At 55.6% G+C, this 19,993-nt stretch overlaps 28 non-coding genes and 1 pseudogene across 28 annotated transcripts; all 29 read right to left on the reverse strand.

Annotated features, from left to right (window-relative positions):
* Positions 1-791: 791 nt before the first annotated feature.
* On the reverse strand, positions 792-1,005 carry LOC141795831 (U2 spliceosomal RNA; annotated as a pseudogene).
* Positions 1,006-1,695: 690 nt separating this feature from the next.
* On the reverse strand, positions 1,696-1,859 carry LOC141795684 (U1 spliceosomal RNA). The gene has a single exon (XR_012598639.1). It is a non-coding gene; the product is annotated as a U1 spliceosomal RNA (small nuclear RNA).
* A 264-nt stretch (positions 1,860-2,123) lies between these two features.
* On the reverse strand, positions 2,124-2,314 carry LOC141795724 (U2 spliceosomal RNA). Its single transcript, XR_012598678.1, has one exon. It is a non-coding gene; the product is annotated as a U2 spliceosomal RNA (small nuclear RNA).
* A 690-nt stretch (positions 2,315-3,004) lies between these two features.
* LOC141795890 (U1 spliceosomal RNA) lies at positions 3,005-3,168 on the reverse strand. The gene has a single exon (XR_012598832.1). It is a non-coding gene; the product is annotated as a U1 spliceosomal RNA (small nuclear RNA).
* A 264-nt stretch (positions 3,169-3,432) lies between these two features.
* On the reverse strand, positions 3,433-3,623 carry LOC141795725 (U2 spliceosomal RNA). Its single transcript, XR_012598679.1, has one exon. It is a non-coding gene; the product is annotated as a U2 spliceosomal RNA (small nuclear RNA).
* Positions 3,624-4,312: 689 nt separating this feature from the next.
* LOC141795902 (U1 spliceosomal RNA) lies at positions 4,313-4,476 on the reverse strand. Its single transcript, XR_012598843.1, has one exon. It is a non-coding gene; the product is annotated as a U1 spliceosomal RNA (small nuclear RNA).
* A 264-nt stretch (positions 4,477-4,740) lies between these two features.
* LOC141795726 (U2 spliceosomal RNA) lies at positions 4,741-4,931 on the reverse strand. The gene has a single exon (XR_012598680.1). It is a non-coding gene; the product is annotated as a U2 spliceosomal RNA (small nuclear RNA).
* Positions 4,932-5,619: 688 nt separating this feature from the next.
* On the reverse strand, positions 5,620-5,783 carry LOC141795673 (U1 spliceosomal RNA). Its single transcript, XR_012598629.1, has one exon. It is a non-coding gene; the product is annotated as a U1 spliceosomal RNA (small nuclear RNA).
* Positions 5,784-6,047: 264 nt separating this feature from the next.
* LOC141795727 (U2 spliceosomal RNA) lies at positions 6,048-6,238 on the reverse strand. The gene has a single exon (XR_012598681.1). It is a non-coding gene; the product is annotated as a U2 spliceosomal RNA (small nuclear RNA).
* Positions 6,239-6,931: 693 nt separating this feature from the next.
* LOC141795685 (U1 spliceosomal RNA) lies at positions 6,932-7,095 on the reverse strand. Its single transcript, XR_012598640.1, has one exon. It is a non-coding gene; the product is annotated as a U1 spliceosomal RNA (small nuclear RNA).
* A 264-nt stretch (positions 7,096-7,359) lies between these two features.
* LOC141795728 (U2 spliceosomal RNA) lies at positions 7,360-7,550 on the reverse strand. The gene has a single exon (XR_012598682.1). It is a non-coding gene; the product is annotated as a U2 spliceosomal RNA (small nuclear RNA).
* Positions 7,551-8,243: 693 nt separating this feature from the next.
* Positions 8,244-8,400, reverse strand: LOC141795710 (U1 spliceosomal RNA). Its single transcript, XR_012598664.1, has one exon. It is a non-coding gene; the product is annotated as a U1 spliceosomal RNA (small nuclear RNA).
* Positions 8,401-8,664: 264 nt separating this feature from the next.
* Positions 8,665-8,855, reverse strand: LOC141795729 (U2 spliceosomal RNA). The gene has a single exon (XR_012598683.1). It is a non-coding gene; the product is annotated as a U2 spliceosomal RNA (small nuclear RNA).
* A 693-nt stretch (positions 8,856-9,548) lies between these two features.
* LOC141795711 (U1 spliceosomal RNA) lies at positions 9,549-9,705 on the reverse strand. The gene has a single exon (XR_012598665.1). It is a non-coding gene; the product is annotated as a U1 spliceosomal RNA (small nuclear RNA).
* A 264-nt stretch (positions 9,706-9,969) lies between these two features.
* On the reverse strand, positions 9,970-10,160 carry LOC141795731 (U2 spliceosomal RNA). The gene has a single exon (XR_012598685.1). It is a non-coding gene; the product is annotated as a U2 spliceosomal RNA (small nuclear RNA).
* A 693-nt stretch (positions 10,161-10,853) lies between these two features.
* Positions 10,854-11,017, reverse strand: LOC141795697 (U1 spliceosomal RNA). Its single transcript, XR_012598651.1, has one exon. It is a non-coding gene; the product is annotated as a U1 spliceosomal RNA (small nuclear RNA).
* Positions 11,018-11,280: 263 nt separating this feature from the next.
* LOC141795732 (U2 spliceosomal RNA) lies at positions 11,281-11,471 on the reverse strand. Its single transcript, XR_012598686.1, has one exon. It is a non-coding gene; the product is annotated as a U2 spliceosomal RNA (small nuclear RNA).
* Positions 11,472-12,159: 688 nt separating this feature from the next.
* On the reverse strand, positions 12,160-12,316 carry LOC141795715 (U1 spliceosomal RNA). Its single transcript, XR_012598669.1, has one exon. It is a non-coding gene; the product is annotated as a U1 spliceosomal RNA (small nuclear RNA).
* Positions 12,317-12,580: 264 nt separating this feature from the next.
* Positions 12,581-12,771, reverse strand: LOC141795733 (U2 spliceosomal RNA). The gene has a single exon (XR_012598687.1). It is a non-coding gene; the product is annotated as a U2 spliceosomal RNA (small nuclear RNA).
* A 690-nt stretch (positions 12,772-13,461) lies between these two features.
* Positions 13,462-13,625, reverse strand: LOC141795904 (U1 spliceosomal RNA). Its single transcript, XR_012598845.1, has one exon. It is a non-coding gene; the product is annotated as a U1 spliceosomal RNA (small nuclear RNA).
* Positions 13,626-13,889: 264 nt separating this feature from the next.
* Positions 13,890-14,080, reverse strand: LOC141795734 (U2 spliceosomal RNA). The gene has a single exon (XR_012598688.1). It is a non-coding gene; the product is annotated as a U2 spliceosomal RNA (small nuclear RNA).
* Positions 14,081-14,773: 693 nt separating this feature from the next.
* On the reverse strand, positions 14,774-14,937 carry LOC141795708 (U1 spliceosomal RNA). Its single transcript, XR_012598662.1, has one exon. It is a non-coding gene; the product is annotated as a U1 spliceosomal RNA (small nuclear RNA).
* A 264-nt stretch (positions 14,938-15,201) lies between these two features.
* Positions 15,202-15,392, reverse strand: LOC141795735 (U2 spliceosomal RNA). Its single transcript, XR_012598689.1, has one exon. It is a non-coding gene; the product is annotated as a U2 spliceosomal RNA (small nuclear RNA).
* A 689-nt stretch (positions 15,393-16,081) lies between these two features.
* LOC141795719 (U1 spliceosomal RNA) lies at positions 16,082-16,245 on the reverse strand. The gene has a single exon (XR_012598673.1). It is a non-coding gene; the product is annotated as a U1 spliceosomal RNA (small nuclear RNA).
* Positions 16,246-16,509: 264 nt separating this feature from the next.
* On the reverse strand, positions 16,510-16,700 carry LOC141795736 (U2 spliceosomal RNA). The gene has a single exon (XR_012598690.1). It is a non-coding gene; the product is annotated as a U2 spliceosomal RNA (small nuclear RNA).
* A 688-nt stretch (positions 16,701-17,388) lies between these two features.
* On the reverse strand, positions 17,389-17,552 carry LOC141795730 (U1 spliceosomal RNA). Its single transcript, XR_012598684.1, has one exon. It is a non-coding gene; the product is annotated as a U1 spliceosomal RNA (small nuclear RNA).
* A 264-nt stretch (positions 17,553-17,816) lies between these two features.
* LOC141795738 (U2 spliceosomal RNA) lies at positions 17,817-18,007 on the reverse strand. Its single transcript, XR_012598691.1, has one exon. It is a non-coding gene; the product is annotated as a U2 spliceosomal RNA (small nuclear RNA).
* Positions 18,008-18,700: 693 nt separating this feature from the next.
* On the reverse strand, positions 18,701-18,864 carry LOC141795742 (U1 spliceosomal RNA). The gene has a single exon (XR_012598695.1). It is a non-coding gene; the product is annotated as a U1 spliceosomal RNA (small nuclear RNA).
* Positions 18,865-19,128: 264 nt separating this feature from the next.
* LOC141795739 (U2 spliceosomal RNA) lies at positions 19,129-19,319 on the reverse strand. Its single transcript, XR_012598692.1, has one exon. It is a non-coding gene; the product is annotated as a U2 spliceosomal RNA (small nuclear RNA).
* Between the last annotated feature and the right edge of the window lie 674 nt (positions 19,320-19,993).

Here is a 19,993-nt window from a genome sequence, read left to right on the forward strand (position 1 = left end):
AAAGGTGTGACCAATTTCTCTACATTTGCCACAAGTTATCTGCTGACACGCTTCGGCAAGGTGCCCATGCTCTCCACACTTGCGGCAGAGTTTGGGTTGACCTTGGTAGTGAATGTAGCCCCTGTTATTACCCAGAACTATCACAGATGGCAGGTGTTTCAGGCCCAGGAAGCCCTGGGGGTCCTGCCATTGCTGGACAGGGACCCTCCAGGCGCAATTCCAGATGCCATCCTCATCTCTCACCTTCATAGCCTGGCCCTTAACAGTGCAATATCTTCCCAGCCACAAACAAATGTCCTCTGCACTCACAGTTTCATTAAACATCCTTACAATGACTGTCCTATGGGCATTGTCGGTCAGTTTCTCAACATCAAATGCAGAAAACTGGGGTCTCACATTTTCAAACCTTTTCCAAAATTCTGTCAGCAGGACTGCAGAGCAAAAGCTAACATCAAATCCCTTGTTCAGAGGTAAAGAAACAATACAATTTAGGTCTCCCGGAGAGAAATTCAATGCTTTTTGCAAAAGTTTTCTTGAAAAGTCGAGTCTTGACATTTTCATTGGTTCACCATCCTTTTCTTTGAAGATAAAACGGACGCTGTGGTGCCTCCGCATGCCGGCGTGGGCAGCCGACATGGTGGAGGCACCACAAGCTTATCAAAAAACTGCTTAAGAGTAGGTAAGTAGCTAGAAATTAATAATGGGATGAGAAAAAGGTAAGAGTAGTACCTTCCTTTCTTGGTCAAGATGTTCCCTCGCGGTAAAACCCTGGCAAGCTGACCCGATATACGCCTTGGTAGGGTGTGTGCAACAATTGAGATGTTGCATAAGCCCTCGCAAGGCCAGAGAAGTCTACTCCAAGCACCAAAATAGCAATGCCACTGAAAGGCAGGGCTGTTGTTGGCTAGCGGAGGCGATCGCTGTCTAAACCTCAGCTAAGCCCAGTGTGAGATCTGATAAGAACAGATACTACACTTGATCTTAGCCAAAAGGCCGAGAAGCGATACCCACAAACCGTCAGAGGAGGAAGCCACACTCTCAGCACTCCACCTCTCACAGGGGGTTCCTTTCAATTTGACGGCAGCAGCCATGCATGGCCCCAAGACACCCCGATTAAGCCTTGCGCACCTGGTCGATGAGTGAAAGGAGAAGAAAAGAAAAAGTCTCAGCAAACGGTGTCTGTTGGCAAGTTTCGGTCATCGCAAGTCAAGCCACACGCTGCTTTGCGCTGGTGCCACTCGGTACGAGCCAGCGATGGCTTGAAAACACCAAGCACTTGGTCATTTTCAGCCACAGAGGAAGCTTTGGCCGCCGTGGGTGACAAACAAACCAAAAGAATCTCCGGTCGCTCGGTGGCCGGAAGCCGAGCAAACCTTTACCGCGGGCAGATTACATCCTCTGCGCAGGGAGACAGTAGGCTTTGCCCTCAAACTATCTCCTCCTCTCTATCTGGCGCGCGCGCGCGCGCTTGAGCCAGCTGGTGTTTCTTTGCCCGCTGCTTCCAGGGCTGCCTGCCGGCGTTTCTCGGGGCCAAGGGGCTTGCACTGCTTCAGAGTGCGCAGTGGTGGCACACCGCCTGGAGCTTGCCGGCTTCCTTTGGGCCTTGCAAAGTTGCAACTTGGCCCTGGAGCACTCTGGCTGCGCGTCAAGCGGTCGGTGCCGGGGGCGACAGCCCATTGCCTTTTCACATTTTGTCAGGGGAGAGCGCGGACGCAGTCCCCCACTACCAGAAATTATGCAGTCGAGATTCCCACATTTGGGGAATTCGCAGGGGTCAGCACAGCCGGAGTGCAATGGCCGAGCCTCGCCCTGGGTGAACCACCTTCTTGATCATGGTATCTCCCCTGCCAGGTAAATATGCCTTGCACAGCTCGCAGACACAGACCTGCTTCACGCACCTACCGCCCTGGCTGGCGGTGCTGAAAATATCCCGAGGGGACCACATTTAGAGGGTGCAAAGTGGCAAAGAGCCACACACACGTACATGGTTGAGGAAACAGCCTTGCACTAACGCTGACAAGGGATTGCTGTGTTAAGTGACAAAACAAAGGACTGGCTACTTCTCCTCCTATCCCACGCTGCTGCATCTCCTTTTCCAGGCTTGTCTCTGACATCAGGGTTGGGGGGGGTGCACCGTGCCCGGAGGTACTGCAATACCAGGCCGATGCGTGGAGTGGACGGAGCAAGCCCCTATTCCATCTCCCAGTTCCAAAAATCAATTTAATATATGGTCCCCGGGTAGGGGACGTATCAGATATTAAACTGATAAGAACAGATACTACACTTGATCTTAGCCAAAAGGCCGAGAAGCGATACCCACAAACCGTCAGAGGAGGAAGCCACACTCTCAGCACTCCACGTCTCACAGGGGGTTCCTTTCAATTTGACGGCAGCAGCCATGCATGGCCCCAAGACACCCCGATTAAGCCTTGCGCACCTGGTCGATGAGTGAAAGGAGAAGAAAAGAAAAAGTCTCAGCAAACGGTGTCTGTTGGCAAGTTTCGGTCATCGCAAGTCAAGCCACACGCTGCTTTGCGCTGGTGCCACTCGGTACGAGCCAGCGATGGCTTGAAAACACCAAGCACTTGGTCATTTTCAGCCACAAAGGAAGCTTTGGCCGCCGTGGGTGACAAACAAACCAAAAGAATCTCCGGTCGCTCGGTGGCCGGAAGCCGAGCAAACCTTTACCGCGGGCAGATTACATCCTCTGCGCAGGGAGACAGTAGGCTTTGCCCTCAAACTATCTCCTCCTCTCTATCTGGCGCGCGCGCGCGCGCTTGAGCCAGCTGGTGTTTCTTTGCCCGCTGCTTCCAGGGCTGCCTGCCGGCGTTTCTCGGGGCCAAGGGGCTTGCACTGCTTCAGAGTGCGCAGTGGTGGCACACCGCCTGGAGCTTGCCGGCTTCCTTTGGGCCTTGCAAAGTTGCAACTTGGCCCTGGAGCACTCTGGCTGCGCGTCAAACGGTCGGTGCCGGGGGCGACAGCCCATTGCCTTTTCACATTTTGTCAGGGGAGAGCGCGGACGCAGTCCCCCACTACCAGAAATTATGCAGTCGAGATTCCCACATTTGGGGAATTCGCAGGGGTCAGCACAGCCGGAGTGCAATGGCCGAGCCTCGCCCTGGGTGAACCACCTTCTTGATCATGGTATCTCCCCTGCCAGGTAAGTATGCCTTGCACAGCTCGCAGACACAGACCTGCTTCACGCACCTACCGCCCTGGCTGGCGGTGCTGAAAATATCCCGAGGGGACCACATTTAGAGGGTGCAAAGTGGCAAAGAGCCACACACACGTACATGGTTGAGGAAACAGCCTTGCACTAACGCTGACAAGGGATTGCTGTGTTAAGTGACAAAACAAAGGACTGGCTACTTCTCCTCCTATCCCACGCTGCTGCATCTCCTTTTCCAGGCTTGTCTCTGACATCAGGGTTGGGGGGGGTGCACCGTGCCCGGAGGTACTGCAATACCAGGCCGATGCGTGGAGTGGACGGAGCAAGCCCCTATTCCATCTCCCAGTTCCAAAAATCAATTTAATATATGGTCCCCGGGTAGGGGACGTATCAGATATTAAACTGATAAGAACAGATACTACACTTGATCTTAGCCAAAAGGCCGAGAAGCGATACCCACAAACCGTCAGAGGAGGAAGCCACACTCTCAGCACTCCACGTCTCACAGGCGGTTCCTTTCAATTTGACGGCAGCAGCCATGCATGGCCCCAAGACACCCCGATTAAGCCTTGCGCACCTGGTCGATGAGTGAAAGGAGAAGAAAAGAAAAAGTCTCAGCAAACGGTGTCTGTAGGCAAGTTTCGGTCATCGCAAGTCAAGCCACACGCTGCTTTGCGCTGGTGCCACTCGGTACGAGCCAGCGATGGCTTGAAAACACCAAGCACTTGGTCATTTTCAGCCACAAAGGAAGCTTTGGCCGCCGTGGGTGACAAACAAACCAAAAGAATCTCCGGTCGCTCGGTGGCCGGAAGCCGAGCAAACCTTTACCGCGGGCAGATTACATCCTCTGCGCAGGGAGACAGTAGGCTTTGCCCTCAAACTATCTCCTCCTCTCTATCTGGCGCGCGCGCGCGCGCTTGAGCCAGCTGGTGTTTCTTTGCCCGCTGCTTCCAGGGCTGCCTGCCGGCGTTTCTCGGGGCCAAGGGGCTTGCACTGCTTCAGAGTGCGCAGTGGTGGCACACCGCCTGGAGCTTGCCGGCTTCCTTTGGGCCTTGCAAAGTTGCAACTTGGCCCTGGAGCACTCTGGCTGCGCGTCAAACGGTCGGTGCCAGGAGGACAGCCCATTGCCTTTTCACATTTTGTCAGGGGAGAGCGCGGACGCAGTCCCCCACTACCAGAAATTATGCAGTCGAGATTCCCACATTTGGGGAATTCGCAGGGGTCAGCACAGCCGGAGTGCAATGGCCGAGCCTCGCCCTGGGTGAACCACCTTCTTGATCATGGTATCTCCCCTGCCAGGTAAGTATGCCTTGCACAGCTCGCAGACACAGACCTGCTTCACGCACCTACCGCCCTGGCTGGCGGTGCTGAAAATATCCCGAGGGGACCACATTTAGAGGGTGCAAAGTGGCAAAGAGCCACACACACGTACATGGTTGAGGAAACAGCCTTGCACTAATGCTGACAAGGGATTGCTGTGTTAAGTGACAAAACAAAGGACTGGCTACTTCTCCTCCTATCCCACGCTGCTGCATCTCCTTTTCCAGGCTTGTCTCTGACATCAGGGTTGGGGGGGGTGCACCGTGCCCGGAGGTACTGCAATACCAGGCCGATGCGTGGAGTGGACGGAGCAAGCCCCTATTCCATCTCCCAGTTCCAAAAATCAATTTAATATATGGTCCCCGGGTAGGGGACGTATCAGATATTAAACTGATAAGAACAGATACTACACTTGATCTTAGCCAAAAGGCCGAGAAGCGATACCCACAAACCGTCAGAGGAGGAAGCCACACTCTCAGCACTCCACGTCTCACAGGCGGTTCCTTTCAATTTGACGGCAGCAGCCATGCATGGCCCCAAGACACCCCAATTAAGCCTTGCGCACCTGGTCGATGAGTGAAAGGAGAAGAAAAGAAAAAGTCTCAGCAAACGGTGTCTGTAGGCAAGTTTCGGTCATCGCAAGTCAAGCCACACGCTGCTTTGCGCTGGTGCCACTCGGTACGAGCCAGCGATGGCTTGAAAACACCAAGCACTTGGTCATTTTCAGCCACAGAGGAAGCTTTGGCCGCCGTGGGTGACAAACAAACCAAAAGAATCTCCGGTCGCTCGGTGGCCGGAAGCCGAGCAAACCTTTACCGCGGGCAGATTACATCCTCTGCGCAGGGAGACAGTAGGCTTTGCCCTCAAACTATCTCCTCCTCTCTATCTGGCGCGCGCGCGCGCTTGAGCCAGCTGGTGTTTCTTTGCCCGCTGCTTCCAGGGCTGCCTGCCGGCGTTTCTCGGGGCCAAGGGGCTTGCACTGCTTCAGAGTGCGCAGTGGTGGCACACCGCCTGGAGCTTGCCGGCTTCCTTTGGGCCTTGCAAAGTTGCAACTTGGCCCTGGAGCACTCTGGCTGCGCGTCAAACGGTCGGTGCCGGGGGCGACAGCCCATTGGCTTTTCACATTTTGTCAGGGGAGAGCGCGGACGCAGTCCCCCACTACCAGAAATTATGCAGTCGAGATTCCCACATTTGGGGAATTCGCAGGGGTCAGCACAGCCGGAGTGCAATGGCCGAGCCTCGCCCTGGGTGAACCACCTTCTTGATCATGGTATCTCCCCTGCCAGGTAAGTATGCCTTGCACAGCTCGCAGACACAGACCTGCTTCACGCACCTACCGCCCTGGCTGGCGGTGCTGAAAATATCCCGAGGGGACCACATTTAGAGGGTGCAAAGTGGCAAAGAGCCACACACACGTACATGGTTGAGGAAACAGCCTTGCACTAACGCTGACAAGGGATTGCTGTGTTAAGTGACAAAACAAAGGACTGGCTACTTCTCCTCCTATCCCACGCTGCTGCATCTCCTTTTCCAGGCTTGTCTCTGACATCAGGGTTGGGGGGGGTGCACCGTGCCCGGAGGTACTGCAATACCAGGCCGATGCGTGGAGTGGACGGAGCAAGCCCCTATTCCATCTCCCAGTTCCAAAAATCAATTTAATATATGGTCCCCGGGTAGGGGACGTATCAGATATTAAACTGATAAGAACAGATACTACACTTGATCTTAGCCAAAAGGCCGAGAAGCGATACCCACAAACCGTCAGAGGAGGAAGCCACACTCTCAGCACTCCACGTCTCACAGGCGGTTCCTTTCAATTTGACGGCAGCAGCCATGCATGGCCCCAAGACACCCCGATTAAGCCTTGCGCACCTGGTCGATGAGTGAAAGGAGAAGAAAAGAAAAAGTCTCAGCAAACGGTGTCTGTAGGCAAGTTTCGGTCATCGCAAGTCAAGCCACACGCTGCTTTGCGCTGGTGCCACTCGGTACGAGCCAGCGATGGCTTGAAAACACCAAGCACTTGGTCATTTTCAGCCACAGAGGAAGCTTTGGCCGCCGTGGGTGACAAACAAACCAAAAGAATCTCCGGTCGCTCGGTGGCCGGAAGCCGAGCAAACCTTTACCGCGGGCAGATTACATCCTCTGCGCAGGGAGACAGTAGGCTTTGCCCTCAAACTATCTCCTCCTCTCTATCTGGCCAAACGCGCGCGCGCGCTTGAGCCAGCTGGTGTTTCTTTGCCCGCTGCTTCCAGGGCTGCCTGCCGGCGTTTCTCGGGGCCAAGGGGCTTGCACTGCTTCAGAGTGCGCAGTGGTGGCACACCGCCTGGAGCTTGCCGGCTTCCTTTGGGCCTTGCAAAGTTGCAACTTGGCCCTGGAGCACTCTGGCTGCGCGTCAAACGGTCGGTGCCGGGGGCGACAGCCCATTGGCTTTTCACATTTTGTCAGGGGAGAGCGCGGACGCAGTCCCCCACTACCAGAAATTATGCAGTCGAGATTCCCACATTTGGGGAATTCGCAGGGGTCAGCACAGCCGGAGTGCAATGGCCGAGCCTCGCCCTGGGTGAACCACCTTCTTGATCATGGTATCTCCCCTGCCAGGTAAGTATGCCTTGCACAGCTCGCAGACACAGACCTGCTTCACGCACCTACCGCCCTGGCTGGCGGTGCTGAAAATATCCCGAGGGGACCACATTTAGAGGGTGCAAAGTGGCAAAGAGCCACACACACGTACATGGTTGAGGAAACAGCCTTGCACTAACGCTGACAAGGGATTGCTGTGTTAAGTGACAAAACAAAGGACTGGCTACTTCTCCTCCTATCCCACGCTGCTGCATCTCCTTTTCCAGGCTTGTCTCTGACATCAGGGTTGGGGGGGGTGCACCGTGCCCGGAGGTACTGCAATACCAGGCCGATGCGTGGAGTGGACGGAGCAAGCCCCTATTCCATCTCCCAGTTCCAAAAATCAATTTAATATATGGTCCCCGGGTAGGGGACGTATCAGATATTAAACTGATAAGAACAGATACTACACTTGATCTTAGCCAAAAGGCCGAGAAGCGATACCCACAAACCGTCAGAGGAGGAAGCCACACTCTCAGCACTCCACGTCTCACAGGCGGTTCCTTTCAATTTGACGGCAGCAGCCATGCATGGCCCCAAGACACCCCGATTAAGCCTTGCGCACCTGGTCGATGAGTGAAAGGAGAAGAAAAGAAAAAGTCTCAGCAAACGGTGTCTGTAGGCAAGTTTCGGTCATCGCAAGTCAAGCCACACGCTGCTTTGCGCTGGTGCCACTCGGTACGAGCCAGCGATGGCTTGAAAACACCAAGCACTTGGTCATTTTCAGCCACAGAGGAAGCTTTGGCCGCCGTGGGTGACAAACAAACCAAAAGAATCTCCGGTCGCTCGGTGGCCGGAAGCCGAGCAAACCTTTACCGCGGGCAGATTACATCCTCTGCGCAGGGGGACAGTAGGCTTTGCCCTCAAACTATCTCCTCCTCTCTATCTGGCCAAACGCGCGCGCGCGCTTGAGCCAGCTGGTGTTTCTTTGCCCGCTGCTTCCAGGGCTGCCTGCCGGCGTTTCTCGGGGCCAAGGGGCTTGCACTGCTTCAGAGTGCGCAGTGGTGGCACACCGCCTGGAGCTTGCCGGCTTCCTTTGGGCCTTGCAAAGTTGCAACTTGGCCCTGGAGCACTCTGGCTGCGCGTCAAACGGTCGGTGCCGGGGGCGACAGCCCATTGCCTTTTCACATTTTGTCAGGGGAGACGCAGTCCCCCACTACCAGATATTATGCAGTCGAGATTCCCACATTTGGGGAATTCGCAGGGGTCAGCACAGCCGGAGTGCAATGGCCGAGCCTCGCCCTGGGTGAACCACCTTCTTGATCATGGTATCTCCCCTGCCAGGTAAGTATGCCTTGCACAGCTCGCAGACACAGACCTGCTTCACGCACCTACCGCCCTGGCTGGCGGTGCTGAAAATATCTCGAGGGGACCACATTTAGAGGGTGCAAAGTGGCAAAGAGCCACACACGCGTACATGGTTGAGGAAACAGCCTTGCACTAACGCTGGCAAGGGATTGCTGTGTTAAGTGACAAAACAAAGGACTGGCTACTTCTCCTCCTATCCCACGCTGCTGCATCTCCTTTTCCAGGCTTGTCTCTGACATCAGGGTTGGGGGGGGTGCACCGTGCCCGGAGGTACTGCAATACCAGGCCGATGCGTGGAGTGGACGGAGCAAGCCCCTATTCCATCTCCCAGTTCCAAAAATCAATTTAATATATGGTCCCCGGGTAGGGGACGTATCAGATATTAAACTGATAAGAACAGATACTACACTTGATCTTAGCCAAAAGGCCGAGAAGCGATACCCACAAACCGTCAGAGGAGGAAGCCACACTCTCAGCACTCCACGTCTCACAGGCGGTTCCTTTCAATTTGACGGCAGCAGCCATGCATGGCCCCAAGACACCCCGATTAAGCCTTGCGCACCTGGTCGATGAGTGAAAGGAGAAGAAAAGAAAAAGTCTCAGCAAACGGTGTCTGTAGGCAAGTTTCGGTCATCGCAAGTCAAGCCACACGCTGCTTTGCGCTGGTGCCACTCGGTACGAGCCAGCGATGGCTTGAAAACACCAAGCACTTGGTCATTTTCAGCCACAGAGGAAGCTTTGGCCGCCGTGGGTGACAAACAAACCAAAAGAATCTCCGGTCGCTCGGTGGCCGGAAGCCGAGCAAACCTTTACCGCGGGCAGATTACATCCTCTGCGCAGGGAGACAGTAGGCTTTGCCCTCAAACTATCTCCTCCTCTCTATCTGGCCAAACGCGCGCGCGCGCTTGAGCCAGCTGGTGTTTCTTTGCCCGCTGCTTCCAGGGCTGCCTGCCGGCGTTTCTCGGGGCCAAGGGGCTTGCACTGCTTCAGAGTGCGCAGTGGTGGCACACCGCCTGGAGCTTGCCGGCTTCCTTTGGGCCTTGCAAAGTTGCAACTTGGCCCTGGAGCACTCTGGCTGCGCGTCAAACGGTCGGTGCCGGGGGCGACAGCCCATTGCCTTTTCACATTTTGTCAGGGGAGACGCAGTCCCCCACTACCAGATATTATGCAGTCGAGATTCCCACATTTGGGGAATTCGCAGGGGTCAGCACAGCCGGAGTGCAATGGCCGAGCCTCGCCCTGGGTGAACCACCTTCTTGATCATGGTATCTCCCCTGCCAGGTAAGTATGCCTTGCACAGCTCGCAGACACAGACCTGCTTCACGCACCTACCGCCCTGGCTGGCGGTGCTGAAAATATCTCGAGGGGACCACATTTAGAGGGTGCAAAGTGGCAAAGAGCCACACACGCGTACATGGTTGAGGAAACAGCCTTGCACTAACGCTGGCAAGGGATTGCTGTGTTAAGTGACAAAACAAAGGACTGGCTACTTCTCCTCCTATCCCACGCTGCTGCATCTCCTTTTCCAGGCTTGTCTCTGACATCAGGGTTGGGGGGGGTGCACCGTGCCCGGAGGTACTGCAATACCAGGCCGATGCGTGGAGTGGACGGAGCAAGCCCCTATTCCATCTCCCAGTTCCAAAAATCAATTTAATATATGGTCCCCGGGTAGGGGACGTATCAGATATTAAACTGATAAGAACAGATACTACACTTGATCTTAGCCAAAAGGCCGAGAAGCGATACCCACAAACCGTCAGAGGAGGAAGCCACACTCTCAGCACTCCACGTCTCACAGGCGGTTCCTTTCAATTTGACGGCAGCAGCCATGCATGGCCCCAAGACACCCCGATTAAGCCTTGCGCACCTGGTCGATGAGTGAAAGGAGAAGAAAAGAAAAAGTCTCAGCAAACGGTGTCTGTAGGCAAGTTTCGGTCATCGCAAGTCAAGCCACACGCTGCTTTGCGCTGGTGCCACTCGGTACGAGCCAGCGATGGCTTGAAAACACCAAGCACTTGGTCATTTTCAGCCACAGAGGAAGCTTTGGCCGCCGTGGGTGACAAACAAACCAAAAGAATCTCCGGTCGCTCGGTGGCCGGAAGCCGAGCAAACCTTTACCGCGGGCAGATTACATCCTCTGCGCAGGGAGACAGTAGGCTTTGCCCTCAAACTATCTCCTCCTCTCTATCTGGCCAAACGCGCGCGCGCGCTTGAGCCAGCTGGTGTTTCTTTGCCCGCTGCTTCCAGGGCTGCCTGCCGGCGTTTCTCGGGGCCAAGGGGCTTGCACTGCTTCAGAGTGCGCAGTGGTGGCACACCGCCTGGAGCTTGCCGGCTTCCTTTGGGCCTTGCAAAGTTGCAACTTGGCCCTGGAGCACTCTGGCTGCGCGTCAAACGGTCGGTGCCGGGGGCGACAGCCCATTGCCTTTTCACATTTTGTCAGGGGAGAGCGCGGACGCAGTCCCCCACTACCAGAAATTATGCAGTCGAGATTCCCACATTTGGGGAATTCGCAGGGGTCAGCACAGCCGGAGTGCAATGGCCGAGCCTCGCCCTGGGTGAACCACCTTCTTGATCATGGTATCTCCCCTGCCAGGTAAGTATGCCTTGCACAGCTCGCAGACACAGACCTGCTTCACGCACCTACCGCCCTGGCTGGCGGTGCTGAAAATATCCCGAGGGGACCACATTTAGAGGGTGCAAAGTGGCAAAGAGCCACACACACGTACATGGTTGAGGAAACAGCCTTGCACTAACGCTGACAAGGGATTGCTGTGTTAAGTGACAAAACAAAGGACTGGCTACTTCTCCTCCTATCCCACGCTGCTGCATCTCCTTTTCCAGGCTTGTCTCTGACATCAGGGTTGGGGGGGTGCACCGTGCCCGGAGGTACTGCAATACCAGGCCGATGCGTGGAGTGGACGGAGCAAGCCCCTATTCCATCTCCCAGTTCCAAAAATCAATTTAATATATGGTCCCCGGGTAGGGGACGTATCAGATATTAAACTGATAAGAACAGATACTACACTTGATCTTAGCCAAAAGGCCGAGAAGCGATACCCACAAACCGTCAGAGGAGGAAGCCACACTCTCAGCACTCCACGTCTCACAGGCGGTTCCTTTCAATTTGACGGCAGCAGCCATGCATGGCCCCAAGACACCCCGATTAAGCCTTGCGCACCTGGTCGATGAGTGAAAGGAGAAGAAAAGAAAAAGTCTCAGCAAACGGTGTCTGTAGGCAAGTTTCGGTCATCGCAAGTCAAGCCACACGCTGCTTTGCGCTGGTGCCACTCGGTACGAGCCAGCGATGGCTTGAAAACACCAAGCACTTGGTCATTTTCAGCCACAGAGGAAGCTTTGGCCGCCGTGGGTGACAAACAAACCAAAAGAATCTCCGGTCGCTCGGTGGCCGGAAGCCGAGCAAACCTTTACCGCGGGCAGATTACATCCTCTGCGCAGGGAGACAGTAGGCTTTGCCCTCAAACTATCTCCTCCTCTCTATCTGGCGCGCGCGCGCGCTTGAGCCAGCTGGTGTTTCTTTGCCCGCTGCTTCCAGGGCTGCCTGCCGGCGTTTCTCGGGGCCAAGGGGCTTGCACTGCTTCAGAGTGCGCAGTGGTGGCACACCGCCTGGAGCTTGCCGGCTTCCTTTGGGCCTTGCAAAGTTGCAACTTGGCCCTGGAGCACTCTGGCTGCGCGTCAAACGGTCGGTGCCGGGGGCGACAGCCCATTGCCTTTTCACATTTTGTCAGGGGAGACACAGTCCCCCACTACCAGATATTATGCAGTCGAGATTCCCACATTTGGGGAATTCGCAGGGGTCAGCACAGCCGGAGTGCAATGGCCGAGCCTCGCCCTGGGTGAACCACCTTCTTGATCATGGTATCTCCCCTGCCAGGTAAGTATGCCTTGCACAGCTCGCAGACACAGACCTGCTTCACGCACCTACCGCCCTGGCTGGCGGTGCTGAAAATATCCCGAGGGGACCACATTTAGAGGGTGCAAAGTGGCAAAGAGCCACACACACGTACATGGTTGAGGAAACAGCCTTGCACTAACGCTGACAAGGGATTGCTGTGTTAAGTGACAAAACAAAGGACTGGCTACTTCTCCTCCTATCCCACGCTGCTGCATCTCCTTTTCCAGGCTTGTCTCTGACATCAGGGTTGGGGGGGGTGCACCGTGCCCGGAGGTACTGCAATACCAGGCCGATGCGTGGAGTGGACGGAGCAAGCCCCTATTCCATCTCCCAGTTCCAAAAATCAATTTAATATATGGTCCCCGGGTAGGGGACGTATCAGATATTAAACTGATAAGAACAGATACTACACTTGATCTTAGCCAAAAGGCCGAGAAGCGATACCCACAAACCGTCAGAGGAGGAAGCCACACTCTCAGCACTCCGCGTCTCACAGGCGGTTCCTTTCAATTTGACGGCAGCAGCCATGCATGGCCCCAAGACACCCCGATTAAGCCTTGCGCACCTGGTCGATGAGTGAAAGGAGAAGAAAAGAAAAAGTCTCAGCAAACGGTGTCTGTAGGCAAGTTTCGGTCATCGCAAGTCAAGCCACACGCTGCTTTGCGCTGGTGCCACTCGGTACGAGCCAGCGATGGCTTGAAAACACCAAGCACTTGGTCATTTTCAGCCACAGAGGAAGCTTTGGCCGCCGTGGGTGACAAACAAACCAAAAGAATCTCCGGTCGCTCGGTGGCCGGAAGCCGAGCAAACCTTTACCGCGGGCAGATTACATCCTCTGCGCAGGGAGACAGTAGGCTTTGCCCTCAAACTATCTCCTCCTCTCTATCTGGCGCGCGCGCGCGCGCTTGAGCCAGCTGGTGTTTCTTTGCCCGCTGCTTCCAGGGCTGCCTGCCGGCGTTTCTCGGGGCCAAGGGGCTTGCACTGCTTCAGAGTGCGCAGTGGTGGCACACCGCCTGGAGCTTGCCGGCTTCCTTTGGGCCTTGCAAAGTTGCAACTTGGCCCTGGAGCACTCTGGCTGCGCGTCAAACGGTCGGTGCCGGGGGCGACAGCCCATTGCCTTTTCACATTTTGTCAGGGGAGAGCGCGGACGCAGTCCCCCACTATCAGAAATTATGCAGTCGAGATTCCCACATTTGGGGAATTCGCAGGGGTCAGCACAGCCGGAGTGCAATGGCCGAGCCTCGCCCTGGGTGAACCACCTTCTTGATCATGGTATCTCCCCTGCCAGGTAAGTATGCCTTGCACAGCTCGCAGACACAGACCTGCTTCACGCACCTACCGCCCTGGCTGGCGGTGCTGAAAATATCTCGAGGGGACCACATTTAGAGGGTGCAAAGTGGCAAAGAGCCACACACGCGTACATGGTTGAGGAAACAGCCTTGCACTAACGCTGGCAAGGGATTGCTGTGTTAAGTGACAAAACAAAGGACTGGCTACTTCTCCTCCTATCCCACGCTGCTGCATCTCCTTTTCCAGGCTTGTCTCTGACATCAGGGTTGGGGGGGGTGCACCGTGCCCGGAGGTACTGCAATACCAGGCCGATGCGTGGAGTGGACGGAGCAAGCCCCTATTCCATCTCCCAGTTCCAAAAATCAATTTAATATATGGTCCCCGGGTAGGGGACGTATCAGATATTAAACTGATAAGAACAGATACTACACTTGATCTTAGCCAAAAGGCCGAGAAGCGATACCCACAAACCGTCAGAGGAGGAAGCCACACTCTCAGCACTCCACGTCTCACAGGCGGTTCCTTTCAATTTGACGGCAGCAGCCATGCATGGCCCCAAGACACCCCGATTAAGCCTTGCGCACCTGGTCGATGAGTGAAAGGAGAAGAAAAGAAAAAGTCTCAGCAAACGGTGTCTGTAGGCAAGTTTCGGTCATCGCAAGTCAAGCCACACGCTGCTTTGCGCTGGTGCCACTCGGTACGAGCCAGCGATGGCTTGAAAACACCAAGCACTTGGTCATTTTCAGCCACAGAGGAAGCTTTGGCCGCCGTGGGTGACAAACAAACCAAAAGAATCTCCGGTCGCTCGGTGGCCGGAAGCCGAGCAAACCTTTACCGCGGGCAGATTACATCCTCTGCGCAGGGAGACAGTAGGCTTTGCCCTCAAACTATCTCCTCCTCTCTATCTGGCCAAACGCGCGCGCGCGCTTGAGCCAGCTGGTGTTTCTTTGCCCGCTGCTTCCAGGGCTGCCTGCCGGCGTTTCTCGGGGCCAAGGGGCTTGCACTGCTTCAGAGTGCGCAGTGGTGGCACACCGCCTGGAGCTTGCCGGCTTCCTTTGGGCCTTGCAAAGTTGCAACTTGGCCCTGGAGCACTCTGGCTGCGCGTCAAACGGTCGGTGCCGGGGGCGACAGCCCATTGCCTTTTCACATTTTGTCAGGGGAGAGCGCGGACGCAGTCCCCCACTACCAGAAATTATGCAGTCGAGATTCCCACATTTGGGGAATTCGCAGGGGTCAGCACAGCCGGAGTGCAATGGCCGAGCCTCGCCCTGGGTGAACCACCTTCTTGATCATGGTATCTCCCCTGCCAGGTAAGTATGCCTTGCACAGCTCGCAGACACAGACCTGCTTCACGCACCTACCGCCCTGGCTGGCGGTGCTGAAAATATCCCGAGGGGACCACATTTAGAGGGTGCAAAGTGGCAAAGAGCCACACACACGTACATGGTTGAGGAAACAGCCTTGCACTAACGCTGACAAGGGATTGCTGTGTTAAGTGACAAAACAAAGGACTGGCTACTTCTCCTCCTATCCCACGCTGCTGCATCTCCTTTTCCAGGCTTGTCTCTGACATCAGGGTTGGGGGGGGTGCACCGTGCCCGGAGGTACTGCAATACCAGGCCGATGCGTGGAGTGGACGGAGCAAGCCCCTATTCCATCTCCCAGTTCCAAAAATCAATTTAATATATGGTCCCCGGGTAGGGGACGTATCAGATATTAAACTGATAAGAACAGATACTACACTTGATCTTAGCCAAAAGGCCGAGAAGCGATACCCACAAACCGTCAGAGGAGGAAGCCACACTCTCAGCACTCCACGTCTCACAGGCGGTTCCTTTCAATTTGACGGCAGCAGCCATGCATGGCCCCAAGACACCCCGATTAAGCCTTGCGCACCTGGTCGATGAGTGAAAGGAGAAGAAAAGAAAAAGTCTCAGCAAACGGTGTCTGTAGGCAAGTTTCGGTCATCGCAAGTCAAGCCACACGCTGCTTTGCGCTGGTGCCACTCGGTACGAGCCAGCGATGGCTTGAAAACACCAAGCACTTGGTCATTTTCAGCCACAAAGGAAGCTTTGGCCGCCGTGGGTGACAAACAAACCAAAAGAATCTCCGGTCGCTCGGTGGCCGGAAGCCGAGCAAACCTTTACCGCGGGCAGATTACATCCTCTGCGCAGGGAGACAGTAGGCTTTGCCCTCAAACTATCTCCTCCTCTCTATCTGGCGCGCGCGCGCGCGCTTGAGCCAGCTGGTGTTTCTTTGCCCGCTGCTTCCAGGGCTGCCTGCCGGCGTTTCTCGGGGCCAAGGGGCTTGCACTGCTTCAGAGTGCGCAGTGGTGGCACACCGCCTGGAGCTTGCCGGCTTCCTTTGGGCCTTGCAAAGTTGCAACTTGGCCCTGGAGCACTCTGGCTGCGCGTCAAACGGTCGGTGCCAGGAGGACAGCCCATTGCCTTTTCACATTTTGTCAGGGGAGAGCGCGGACGCAGTCCCCCACTACCAGAAATTATGCAGTCGAGATTCCCACATTTGGGGAATTCGCAGGGGTCAGCACAGCCGGAGTGCAATGGCCGAGCCTCGCCCTGGGTGAACCACCTTCTTGATCATGGTATCTCCCCTGCCAGGTAAGTATGCCTTGCACAGCTCGCAGACACAGACCTGCTTCACGCACCTACCGCCCTGGCTGGCGGTGCTGAAAATATCCCGAGGGGACCACATTTAGAGGGTGCAAAGTGGCAAAGAGCCACACACACGTACATGGTTGAGGAAACAGCCTTGCACTAATGCTGACAAGGGATTGCTGTGTTAAGTGACAAAACAAAGGACTGGCTACTTCTCCTCCTATCCCACGCTGCTGCATCTCCTTTTCCAGGCTTGTCTCTGACATCAGGGTTGGGGGGGGTGCACCGTGCCCGGAGGTACTGCAATACCAGGCCGATGCGTGGAGTGGACGGAGCAAGCCCCTATTCCATCTCCCAGTTCCAAAAATCAATTTAATATATGGTCCCCGGGTAGGGGACGTATCAGATATTAAACTGATAAGAACAGATACTACACTTGATCTTAGCCAAAAGGCCGAGAAGCGATACCCACAAACCGTCAGAGGAGGAAGCCACACTCTCAGCACTCCACGTCTCACAGGCGGTTCCTTTCAATTTGACGGCAGCAGCCATGCATGGCCCCAAGACACCCCAATTAAGCCTTGCGCACCTGGTCGATGAGTGAAAGGAGAAGAAAAGAAAAAGTCTCAGCAAACGGTGTCTGTAGGCAAGTTTCGGTCATCGCAAGTCAAGCCACACGCTGCTTTGCGCTGGTGCCACTCGGTACGAGCCAGCGATGGCTTGAAAACACCAAGCACTTGGTCATTTTCAGCCACAGAGGAAGCTTTGGCCGCCGTGGGTGACAAACAAACCAAAAGAATCTCCGGTCGCTCGGTGGCCGGAAGCCGAGCAAACCTTTACCGCGGGCAGATTACATCCTCTGCGCAGGGAGACAGTAGGCTTTGCCCTCAAACTATCTCCTCCTCTCTATCTGGCGCGCGCGCGCGCTTGAGCCAGCTGGTGTTTCTTTGCCCGCTGCTTCCAGGGCTGCCTGCCGGCGTTTCTCGGGGCCAAGGGGCTTGCACTGCTTCAGAGTGCGCAGTGGTGGCACACCGCCTGGAGCTTGCCGGCTTCCTTTGGGCCTTGCAAAGTTGCAACTTGGCCCTGGAGCACTCTGGCTGCGCGTCAAACGGTCGGTGCCGGGGGCGACAGCCCATTGGCTTTTCACATTTTGTCAGGGGAGAGCGCGGACGCAGTCCCCCACTACCAGAAATTATGCAGTCGAGATTCCCACATTTGGGGAATTCGCAGGGGTCAGCACAGCCGGAGTGCAATGGCCGAGCCTCGCCCTGGGTGAACCACCTTCTTGATCATGGTATCTCCCCTGCCAGGTAAGTATGCCTTGCACAGCTCGCAGACACAGACCTGCTTCACGCACCTACCGCCCTGGCTGGCGGTGCTGAAAATATCCCGAGGGGACCACATTTAGAGGGTGCAAAGTGGCAAAGAGCCACACACACGTACATGGTTGAGGAAACAGCCTTGCACTAACGCTGACAAGGGATTGCTGTGTTAAGTGACAAAACAAAGGACTGGCTACTTCTCCTCCTATCCCACGCTGCTGCATCTCCTTTTCCAGGCTTGTCTCTGACATCAGGGTTGGGGGGGGTGCACCGTGCCCGGAGGTACTGCAATACCAGGCCGATGCGTGGAGTGGACGGAGCAAGCCCCTATTCCATCTCCCAGTTCCAAAAATCAATTTAATATATGGTCCCCGGGTAGGGGACGTATCAGATATTAAACTGATAAGAACAGATACTACACTTGATCTTAGCCAAAAGGCCGAGAAGCGATACCCACAAACCGTCAGAGGAGGAAGCCACACTCTCAGCACTCCACGTCTCACAGGCGGTTCCTTTCAATTTGACGGCAGCAGCCATGCATGGCCCCAAGACACCCCGATTAAGCCTTGCGCACCTGGTCGATGAGTGAAAGGAGAAGAAAAGAAAAAGTCTCAGCAAACGGTGTCTGTAGGCAAGTTTCGGTCATCGCAAGTCAAGCCACACGCTGCTTTGCGCTGGTGCCACTCGGTACGAGCCAGCGATGGCTTGAAAACACCAAGCACTTGGTCATTTTCAGCCACAGAGGAAGCTTTGGCCGCCGTGGGTGACAAACAAACCAAAAGAATCTCCGGTCGCTCGGTGGCCGGAAGCCGAGCAAACCTTTACCGCGGGCAGATTACATCCTCTGCGCAGGGAGACAGTAGGCTTTGCCCTCAAACTATCTCCTCCTCTCTATCTGGCCAAACGCGCGCGCGCGCTTGAGCCAGCTGGTGTTTCTTTGCCCGCTGCTTCCAGGGCTGCCTGCCGGCGTTTCTCGGGGCCAAGGGGCTTGCACTGCTTCAGAGTGCGCAGTGGTGGCACACCGCCTGGAGCTTGCCGGCTTCCTTTGGGCCTTGCAAAGTTGCAACTTGGCCCTGGAGCACTCTGGCTGCGCGTCAAACGGTCGGTGCCGGGGGCGACAGCCCATTGGCTTTTCACATTTTGTCAGGGGAGAGCGCGGACGCAGTCCCCCACTACCAGAAATTATGCAGTCGAGATTCCCACATTTGGGGAATTCGCAGGGGTCAGCACAGCCGGAGTGCAATGGCCGAGCCTCGCCCTGGGTGAACCACCTTCTTGATCATGGTATCTCCCCTGCCAGGTAAGTATGCCTTGCACAGCTCGCAGACACAGACCTGCTTCACGCACCTACCGCCCTGGCTGGCGGTGCTGAAAATATCCCGAGGGGACCACATTTAGAGGGTGCAAAGTGGCAAAGAGCCACACACACGTACATGGTTGAGGAAACAGCCTTGCACTAACGCTGACAAGGGATTGCTGTGTTAAGTGACAAAACAAAGGACTGGCTACTTCTCCTCCTATCCCACGCTGCTGCATCTCCTTTTCCAGGCTTGTCTCTGACATCAGGGTTGGGGGGGGTGCACCGTGCCCGGAGGTACTGCAATACCAGGCCGATGCGTGGAGTGGACGGAGCAAGCCCCTATTCCATCTCCCAGTTCCAAAAATCAATTTAATATATGGTCCCCGGGTAGGGGACGTATCAGATATTAAACTGATAAGAACAGATACTACACTTGATCTTAGCCAAAAGGCCGAGAAGCGATACCCACAAACCGTCAGAGGAGGAAGCCACACTCTCAGCACTCCACGTCTCACAGGCGGTTCCTTTCAATTTGACGGCAGCAGCCATGCATGGCCCCAAGACACCCCGATTAAGCCTTGCGCACCTGGTCGATGAGTGAAAGGAGAAGAAAAGAAAAAGTCTCAGCAAACGGTGTCTGTAGGCAAGTTTCGGTCATCGCAAGTCAAGCCACACGCTGCTTTGCGCTGGTGCCACTCGGTACGAGCCAGCGATGGCTTGAAAACACCAAGCACTTGGTCATTTTCAGCCACAGAGGAAGCTTTGGCCGCCGTGGGTGACAAACAAACCAAAAGAATCTCCGGTCGCTCGGTGGCCGGAAGCCGAGCAAACCTTTACCGCGGGCAGATTACATCCTCTGCGCAGGGGGACAGTAGGCTTTGCCCTCAAACTATCTCCTCCTCTCTATCTGGCCAAACGCGCGCGCGCGCTTGAGCCAGCTGGTGTTTCTTTGCCCGCTGCTTCCAGGGCTGCCTGCCGGCGTTTCTCGGGGCCAAGGGGCTTGCACTGCTTCAGAGTGCGCAGTGGTGGCACACCGCCTGGAGCTTGCCGGCTTCCTTTGGGCCTTGCAAAGTTGCAACTTGGCCCTGGAGCACTCTGGCTGCGCGTCAAACGGTCGGTGCCGGGGGCGACAGCCCA

Source organism: Halichoeres trimaculatus, unplaced genomic scaffold (assembly GCF_033239565.1).
Source record: "Halichoeres trimaculatus isolate MK-OKI-2021-1 unplaced genomic scaffold, fHalTri1.1 fHalTri1_scaffold_8, whole genome shotgun sequence".
In the NCBI taxonomy this organism is placed as follows: domain Eukaryota; kingdom Metazoa; phylum Chordata; class Actinopteri; order Labriformes; family Labridae; genus Halichoeres; species Halichoeres trimaculatus.